This window comes from Gopherus evgoodei, unplaced genomic scaffold (assembly GCF_007399415.2).
Source record: "Gopherus evgoodei ecotype Sinaloan lineage unplaced genomic scaffold, rGopEvg1_v1.p scaffold_42_arrow_ctg1, whole genome shotgun sequence".
Classification (NCBI taxonomy): domain Eukaryota; kingdom Metazoa; phylum Chordata; order Testudines; family Testudinidae; genus Gopherus; species Gopherus evgoodei.
Window position 1 is genome coordinate 1,068,287 of NW_022060063.1, and position 9,048 is coordinate 1,077,334.

Consider the following 9,048-nt stretch of genomic DNA (forward strand, 5'->3'; position numbering starts at 1 on the left):
GAGACATTTATCTAACCTACTCTTAAATATCTCCAGAGATGGAGATTCCACAACTTCCCTAGGCAATCTATTCCAGTGTTTAACTACCCTTACAGTTAGGAACTTTTTCCTAATGTCCAACCTAAATCTCCCTTGCTGCAGTTTAAGCCCATTGCTTCTTGTTCTATCATTGGAGGCTAAGGTGAACAAGTTTTCTCCCTCCTCCTGATGACACCCTTTTAGATACCTGAAAACTGCTATCATGTCCCCTCTCAGTCTTCTCTTTTCCAAACTAAACAAACCCAATTCCTTCAGCCTTCCTTCATAGGTCATGTTCTCAAGACCTTTAATCATTCTTGTTGCTCTTCTCCGGACCCTCTCCAATTTCTCCACATCTTTCTTGAAATGCAGTGCCCAGAACTGGACACAATACTCCAGTTGTGGCCTAACCAGCACAGAGTAAAGCGGAAGAATGACTTCTCGTGTCTTGTTTACAACACACCTGTTAATGCATCCCAGAATCATGTTTGCTTTTTTTGCAACAGTATCACACTGTTGACTCATATTAAGCTTGTGGTCTACTATGACCCCTAGATCTCTTTCTGCCATACTCCTTCCTAGACAGTCTCTTCCCATTCTGTATGTGTGAAACTGATTGTTCCTTCCTAGGTGGAGCACTTTGCATTTATCTTTATTGAACTTCATCCTGTTTACCTCAGACCATTTCTCCAATTTGTCCAGATCATTTTGAATTTTGACCCTGTCCTCCAAAGCAGTTGCAATCCCTCCTAGTTTGGTATCGTCCGCAAACTTAATAAGCGTACTTTCTATGCCAACATCTAAATCGTTGATGAAGATATTGAACAGAACCGGTCCCAAAACAGACCCCTGCGGAACCCCACTTGTTATACCTTTCCAGCAGGATTGGGAGCCATTAACAACTACTCTCTGAGTACGGTTATCCAGCCAGTTATGCACCCACCTTATAGTAGCCCCATCTAAATTGTACTTTCCTAGTTTATCTATAAGAATATCATGCGAGACCGTATCAAATGCCTTACTAAAGTCTAGGTATATCACATCCACCGCTTCTCCCTTATCCACAAGGCTCGTTATCCTATCAAAGAACGCTATCAGATTAGTTTGACATGATTTGTTCTTTACAAATCCATGCTGGCTATTCCCTATCACCTTACCACCTTCCAAGTGTTTGCAGATGATTTCTTTGATTACCTGCTCCATTATCTTCCCTGGCACAGAAGTTAAACTAACTGGTCTGTAGTTTCCTGGGTTGTTTTTATTTCCCTTTTTATAGATAGGCACTATATTTGCCCCCTTCCAGTCTTCTGGAATCTCCCCCGTCTCCCATGATTTCCCAAAGATAATAGCTAGAGGCTCAGATACCTCTTCTATTAACTCCTTGAGTATTCTAGGATGCATTTCATCAGGCCCTGGTGACTTGCAGGCATCTAACTTTTCTAAGTGATTTTTTACTTGCTCTTTTTTTATTTTATCTTCTAAACCTACCCTCTTCCCGTAAGCATTCACTATACTAGACATTCCTTCAGACTTCTCAGTGAAGACCGAAACAAAGAAGTCATTAAGCATCTCTGCCATTTCCAAGTCTCCCGTTACTGTTTCCCCCTCCTCATTGAGCAGTGGGCCTACCCTGTCCTTAGTCTTCCTCTTGCTTCTGATAAAAAGTCTTCTTGTTCCCCTTTATTCCCATAGCTAGTTTGAGTTCATTCTGTGCCTTTGCTTTTCTAATCTTGCCTCTGCATTCCTGTGTTATTTGCCTATATTCATCCTTCGTGATCTGACCTAGTTTCCATTTTTTATATGACGTCTTTTTATTTTGTAGGTCACGCAAGATCTCAAGGGTAAGCCAAGATGGTCTTTTGCCACATTTTCTATCTTTCCTAACCATCGGAATAACTTGCTTTTGGGCCCTTAATAGTGTCCCTTTGAAAAACTGCCAAGTTTCCTCAGTTGTTTTTCCCCTCAGTCTTAATTCCCATGGGACCTTACCTATCAGCTCTCTGAGCTTACCAAAATCCACCTTCCTGAAATCCATTGTCTCTATTTTGCTGTACTCCCTTCTACCCTTCCTTAGAATTGCAAATTCTATGATTTCATGATCACTTTCACCCAAGCTTCCTTCTACTTTCAAATTCTCAACAAGTTCCTCCCTATTTGTTAAAATCAAGTCTAGAACAGCTTCCCCCCAGTAGCTTTTTCAACTTTCTGAAATAAAAAGTTGTCTGCTATGCAGTCCAGGAACTTATTGGATAGTCTGTGCCCCGCGGTGTTATTTTCCCAACATATATCTGGATAGTTGAAGTCCCCCATCACTACCAAATCTTGGGCTTTGGATGATTTTGTTAGTTGTTTGAAAAAAGCCTCATCCACCTCTTCCACCTGATTAGGTGGCCTGTAGTAGACTCCCAGCACGACATCACCTGTGTTTTTTACCCCTTTTAGCCTAACCCAGAGACTCTCCACACTTCCGTCTCCTATGTCCATCTCCACCTCAGTCCAAGTGTGTACATTTTTAATATATAAGGCAACACCTCCTCCCTTTTTCCCCTGTCTATCCTTCCTGAGCAAACTATACCCATCCACACCAACATTCCAGTCGTGTGTATTATCCCACCAAGTTTCAGTAATGCCAATAATGTCATAGTTGTATTTATTTATTAGCACTTCCAGTTCCTCCTGCTTATTACCCATACTTCTTGCATTTGTATATAGGCATCTAAGATACTGGTTTGATCTTGCCTCCCAGCTTTGCCCTGACCCTCCTTCCTCTCTGCCATTATAGCCCGTGCTCCCTCCTGTTTCCAACCCATCTCCCAGGTCTTGTTCCCCACTTACCTGTGGGCTTTTCTCACCTGTCCCCGTCGAACCTAGTTTAAAGCCCTCCTTACTAGGTTAGCCAGTCTGTGCGCAAATAAGGCCTTTCCCCTCTTCGAAAGGTGAATGCCATCTGTTCCTAGCAGTCCTTCCTCGAATAGCATCCCGTGGTCGAGGAAGCCAAAGCCCTCCTGGCGACACCATCTTCGCAGCCAGGCATTCACCTCCACGATGCATCTGTCTCTGCCCGGACCCCTACCTTCAACAGGAAGAATCGAAGAGAATACCACCTGCGCTCCAAACTCCTTAACCCGTACTCCCAGAGCCCTGTAGTCACTCTTGATCTGCTCAGTGTCACACCTCGCAGTATCATTTGTGCCCACATGGATGAGTAGCATGGGATAGTAGTCAGAAGGCCGGATAATCTTCGACAATGCCTCTGTAACATCTCGGATACGGGCCCCTGGCAGGCAGCATACCTCCCGGGATGAACGGTCAGGGCGACAGATGGGTGTCTCCGTCCCCCTCAGCAGAGAGTCTCCAACCACCACTACCCTACGTTTCTTACGAGTGGTGGCAGCAGACCTCCCAGCCTTAGGGGTACGAGGCTTCACCTCCTTAACTGTTGGGGGTGATTCCTTCTCTCCTGTATCAAGAAGAGCATAACGGTTATCTTTTACCACAGCAGGAGGGTTCACAGCAGCGGTGGAGCACTGCCTGCTGCAAGAAGTAACCAGCTGGCTGTGTCCACCCTGAGCCTCCTCCTCCACTGGTGTGTCAGACGCACCCTGAGGCATCTCCTCCTCCACTGGAGTGTCGGTAGTCCTGTCAACTGGGACAGCTACGTCAGCTGTCTCCACATGGATACTGTCCAGGTATTGCTCATGGATATGGATGTTCCTCAGCCTAGCCACCTCCTCCTGTAGCTCTCCCACCTGCTGCCTGAGAGATTCCACCAGTAGGCACCTTTCACATTGGATGCCACCCCCAGCCTGGATATCAGTAAGTGGAAATTGCAAATTACAGTCTTTGCAAGCCCACACCAGAATCTGGGTAAAAGCATCCATGCTTTGGCGCTCTGTCTGGCTACAGGCGCAGGTGGAGGAGACAGAAGCAGTGCTGGCACAGGTGTTGCGGGTCCTCCTCACCATTGTAAGCCTCCCTCTGTCAAACTCTCTCAAATTCCCGTCTACAGCTCCCTGTGAGCTCTGCTCTGCTGTAAACAGAAAGGTTTTAGATGTGGCTCGGTTTATAGGTTCAGGGGACCAATGGGTCACAGATGAGACCGACAAGGGACCCCCCCTCCCAACTCCCTTGCAAAACTCCGTTAGCAGCTCCCTGGTCGCTTGTGCACAGCTTTATAAAGCCCTGGCCTGAGTGAATGCCCCGCCCACTGGTTAAGGCTCAGCCAATTACCAGAGGCTTCTAGCTTTCAAACCTTCCTAGTAGCTCCACCTCCAACTGCCAGCTACAGCACACGGTCCTTCAAACAAACCAACCAAACAGACTGACAAACACAAGCTCAGCACACAGCAAGTAATCCCCAAACACAAACACAAACACTGCAGACAGTCACTTACCCCACAGATGCTGTATGTGCTCCTCCTTCACCTGGAGAACTCCCTTGCAAAACTCCCTGTTAGCAGCTCCTGTTCCTTGAAGAAATTGTCATGTCCCCTGTGGTTGCGGTACTTCCTACAGGTCTTCAAATACAAGAGGATTGTGCGTCCTGTGTTTGCATCGGTCATGAGAATAGTTCAGCACTCTGAGGGCTCTGTGCTTCTCTCAAGGATGGATGGCAGACACCAAACAGTGTTGTGGGATTTTTTAAAAAAGGTGTGAAAATTATGGGATATGGATGGTGTGACAGGTTCCCCCTGGGGTGCCGCCTGCAACTGGAGTACCACTGAGCCCTCTGACTCACCAGCCTGGGTTCCCTCTCACACTGTGCTGCTGTGACAAGTTGCAAAGACCTCTAAGTTTGCACTTTCACCGGCATTCACACAGGTAGGGACACACCCAGCTTCCCAGCCTCAGACCCCAGAGCAGGACCGTCCTGCCATGGTCAAATGTGGTCACTGTGTGGGTTTAACACCCAGTCCACGTCTCCCTCATGCACACTTGTGGTAACCAAGCTGAGATATTCCCCAGACACCTTAGTCAAAGAAAAGCCGATCCACTGGTTTGGATTAAAACATAAAATACGTTTATTAACTACAAAAGGATAGATTTTAAGTGATTGTAAGTAATAGCAAACACATCCGAGCAGATTACCTAGTAAATAAACAAAACCACAAACTGATCTTAACACACTAGATAGGTAGGATATGAATTAACAAATTCTCACCCTGAGTGATACATCAGGCTGGCAGATTCCTAAGATACAAGCTGCCTTGGCTCTGTAGCTTGGGTTTTCCAGGTTCTCATACATAGACTAGAAATCCCTCTAGCCTGGGACCATCACTACTCCCCCATTCCTTTATTCCTCAGGTGTTTCAAGGTGTGTTGTTGCAGGGAGAGGGAGGTCCCCTGTTTATATCTTCTTCCCACTTGCTGGAAAGCTCCTTTGCTCTGACCTGGGTCAAACAGTTCCCATTATGTAGTGCTATCTCGGAGAGGTTTCTATTGTACACAATTCCTGGGGCAATCCTTGTGCTTTTGTGCATTTCCTCAATAAGCCATTAACACTGTTTGGCCTTTTTCCTGTTGTACCTGAAAGGCTGCTTGTGGGTGTTTTCAACCTCACGTTTCAGTAACACATCCACAGCCAGACTTCATAACTTCACATATGACAATAGCACAGACAATCCAACAAGATATTAATGTCCAGCAGATCAAGACTTTTAGAATGATACTTCACAAGACATACTTTGTACAAAACATTTCCTAATTACATGACAGTGGTGAATATTGGGGTGCCAGTGTCACAGATGACATTATGGGATGGATAACGTTGCATGTTGGAAAATTGATCCCTAGCTCCCAGAGATCTCTGGGTCAGTCATTTCTGTCCCACAACACATTGCAAAAAATTTCCAAAACACATTGTGTGGGAAAGCAGCACATCACATTGGGATACCTACCTGTGGTGCAGCAGACTTTGCATCAACATAAGCTCTCCTGATGAGTACACAGAATGCTGATGCAAGCAGCCAAGTATGCATGCACACGAGCTATAGGCAAACTTCAGCAGTGTAAGGTGATGTGATAAAGTGAGAATTTTCTGTGATATATTTATGAATCCTATGTGTGCCTCAGTTTCCCCTATACACAGTAGGGTTACCCAGTGGGTGAAAAAGAACTGTTTGCTCACAGGGCAGGCTAAGAGACCTAGGTATGAATGTTGCTCAGGTATCTGAGCTGTGATGAGTCATTAAAAAAGACTATTTGAGTGAGATGTACTGCCCCGGGGTGCAACTTGGAACTGTCTACTGCTGAGTCCTCTATCTCACAAGCCTGGGTGCCCTCTCATACTGTGAGGCTGTGTCAAGCTGCAGACTCCTCCAGGTCTTACACCCACACAGCCATACACACGCAGGGACACACCCAGCTGCAGTTACATGAATGCTTCTCCTAGTCACTCATGAAATAACAATAGAGAGGCTCCAGCCCACTTCCCCCAGCTCCCTAGCCTAGAACTCCAGAGCTGTACTGTCCTGACTTGGTCAGAAGCCTGACCAGTGTAAGTTATTACCCAGTCCGCCCCTCCCTCAATGTGGAGAGGACAATGCACCAGCTGCTTCTGAGCAGATTTCCCTTTGCACTTCAAACACTTCACACTATTTTACATAAAAAATATAAAACAGATTTATTAACTACAGAAAGATAGATTTTTAGTGATTATAAGTAATAACATACAGATCAAAGTTGGTTACCTAAGGAAGAAAACAAAATTACAATCTAAATTTTATACACTAAACAGGATTTGAATCAAGCAGTATCTCACTGTGATGGTATAATCAGTCCACTGATCTTCCATACACAGGCTCAAAATCCCTTTAGCCTCCGACCACCCTCCCCAGTTAAGTCTTTGCTCCTAAGGTGTTTCCAGGTGTTGAGTTGTAGGGGGAGTGAGGCCAAGTGATGAAGTTGCTTCCCCCTTTTATAGCTTTTTCCAGCTTGTTGGAAAGATTTTTTGCTATGACATGATTAAAACAGTGTCCACTGAGTATGTGTTATCTCTGAGAGGTTTCTATTGTACACAGTTCCTGGGGTAATTCTTGTTACTGTGTGTCTTTCCCTCAATAGGCTATCAACACTGTTTGGCCTTTTTATTGTTGCATCTGAAAGGCTGGTTTTGGGTGCTTTTAACCTCACAGCATATTTCAGTAATACATACATAGCAAAACTTCATAACTCCAGATACAATGATAGCACATAAAATCCAACAGGATATTAAAACTCAACAGATCAAGACTTTTTAAATGATACCTCACAAGGCAGACTTTGTACCAAATGTATCATAATTATATCACCATGGTGAAAATGGGGGTGTCAGGGTGTTGCTTTGGGGTACAGAATGTCACACTGAGGCCAACCCCATATCCATGGAGAATATATGAAGGTAACAGCAAAGCCAATCACCAGGACATTGACACGAGCAACCAACAACCCAGAGGGAGATGGATTCCCCTACCTCTCAGCAGGGAAGCTGAGAAACATTCCCCAGCTTGAGAACAAAGGATGGGGAAGGTGTGTGTATGTGAGGTGTGGGTGAGGGGGATAAGAGTTGGTTGCTGGAAGGAGTCAGTGCTGTCACCTGGGATCTGACCAAGGAGGTCAGACATAGAGACAAAATTTGAATGATGGAGTTCACTACAGCTTGACAGGGCTCTGCCTAACCAGAGTGCACTTGGACTATGCTTTAACCTCCATTTCTCTGCTAACCTAAGGACTTCCTATGCTGTGTTCCAGGAAACTTATGAACCCGACTGTTTTGACATCATTGTTTGAGTGTCACTGCAAATGGTTGCTGAGATGCACTAATCCTGGAAGAATGGACAGGTCTCCACCAGGAGTTTGTCCCATCTGGACTCACTGAGAAGAATTCACAGGATGAGGCAGGAGGGTTGGAACCCCAGAGGTTGTCTCAGGAGGCAGTGAGGCTGAGTGGCCCAACCTGAAGAAAGAGGGAGACCCCTTGGGGGTCTGGCATATGGAAGGGGTTCCTCCAAGGGACTGCCCCAAAGCTAGGAGTCTAGCACTGATCATATGGATCAGTGACACTTGCATCAGTTTGTAGTGTAGACATGACCTAAGGAAGCTGGGAAGGGCTTGGAACTCTCTCCCTGTGGGGCATGAGGCAACTTGTCATTACCAGGGGGCAGGAACTGAGAACTTTCCCTAGGGCAGGTTATCCCATGACTGCCATTGTGGGGCTCCTAGCACCTTCCTCTGAAGCAATTATGCTGGCAGTCTCAGAGCCGGGAGACTGGACTAGATGGCCCCTGGTTTGAGCCCATCTGGCAGTTCCCATGAGCTGGGTCCTTGTGTGTGTCCGGCCCAGGGCCGGCTCCAGGCCCCCAGCGTGCCAAGCGCGTGCTTGGGGCAGCATGCTGTGGGGGGCGCTCTTCCGGTTGCCGGGAGGGCGGCAGGCGGCTCCTGTGGACCTCCCGCAGGTGTCCCTGCAGAGGGTTCACTGGTCCCGCGACTCCAGTGGAGCATCCACAGGCACGCCTGCGGGAGGACCACCGGAGCCGCGGGACCAGTGAGCGGTGGAATGGCTAGAGCCAGCCCTGGTCCTACCCAGCTTACACAACGTGTTCTGGAACTGAAAACCATCAGGAGCAGTCGGACATCTCCTAGAGGCTCTGTGGTAACATAATTGAAGGCTCCAAAGGGCAGGAGGAACAGGGCAGGGACCAGGAAACAGCAGAGACTGCTGTTGGGTAACTCTGGGAGCTCCCAGTGCCACCTCAAAGGGAGGGAATGGGGTGGGGCTTTCCTACAGAGGGTCTGGGAGACGGTGGGGGGGGATAGGGGTTAGCTATCATGTAGGACGTGCCAGCAGCCAGGCAGGGAGCAGGGTGAGGAGCTGGCAACTAGCCCAATGAGTACAGCATTTTTCCTCTTTACTCTCCTGGCCACTGCAGGGAGCAGCACACTGCAGCCCAGGTCTGGAGAGTCTGGCAGGATGACAGTCCAGCCCAGTGAGTGTCAGCAATACCCTCCCCAGTGAGAGGGCACTCACAGATTCTCACACATTAGTACTCAGAT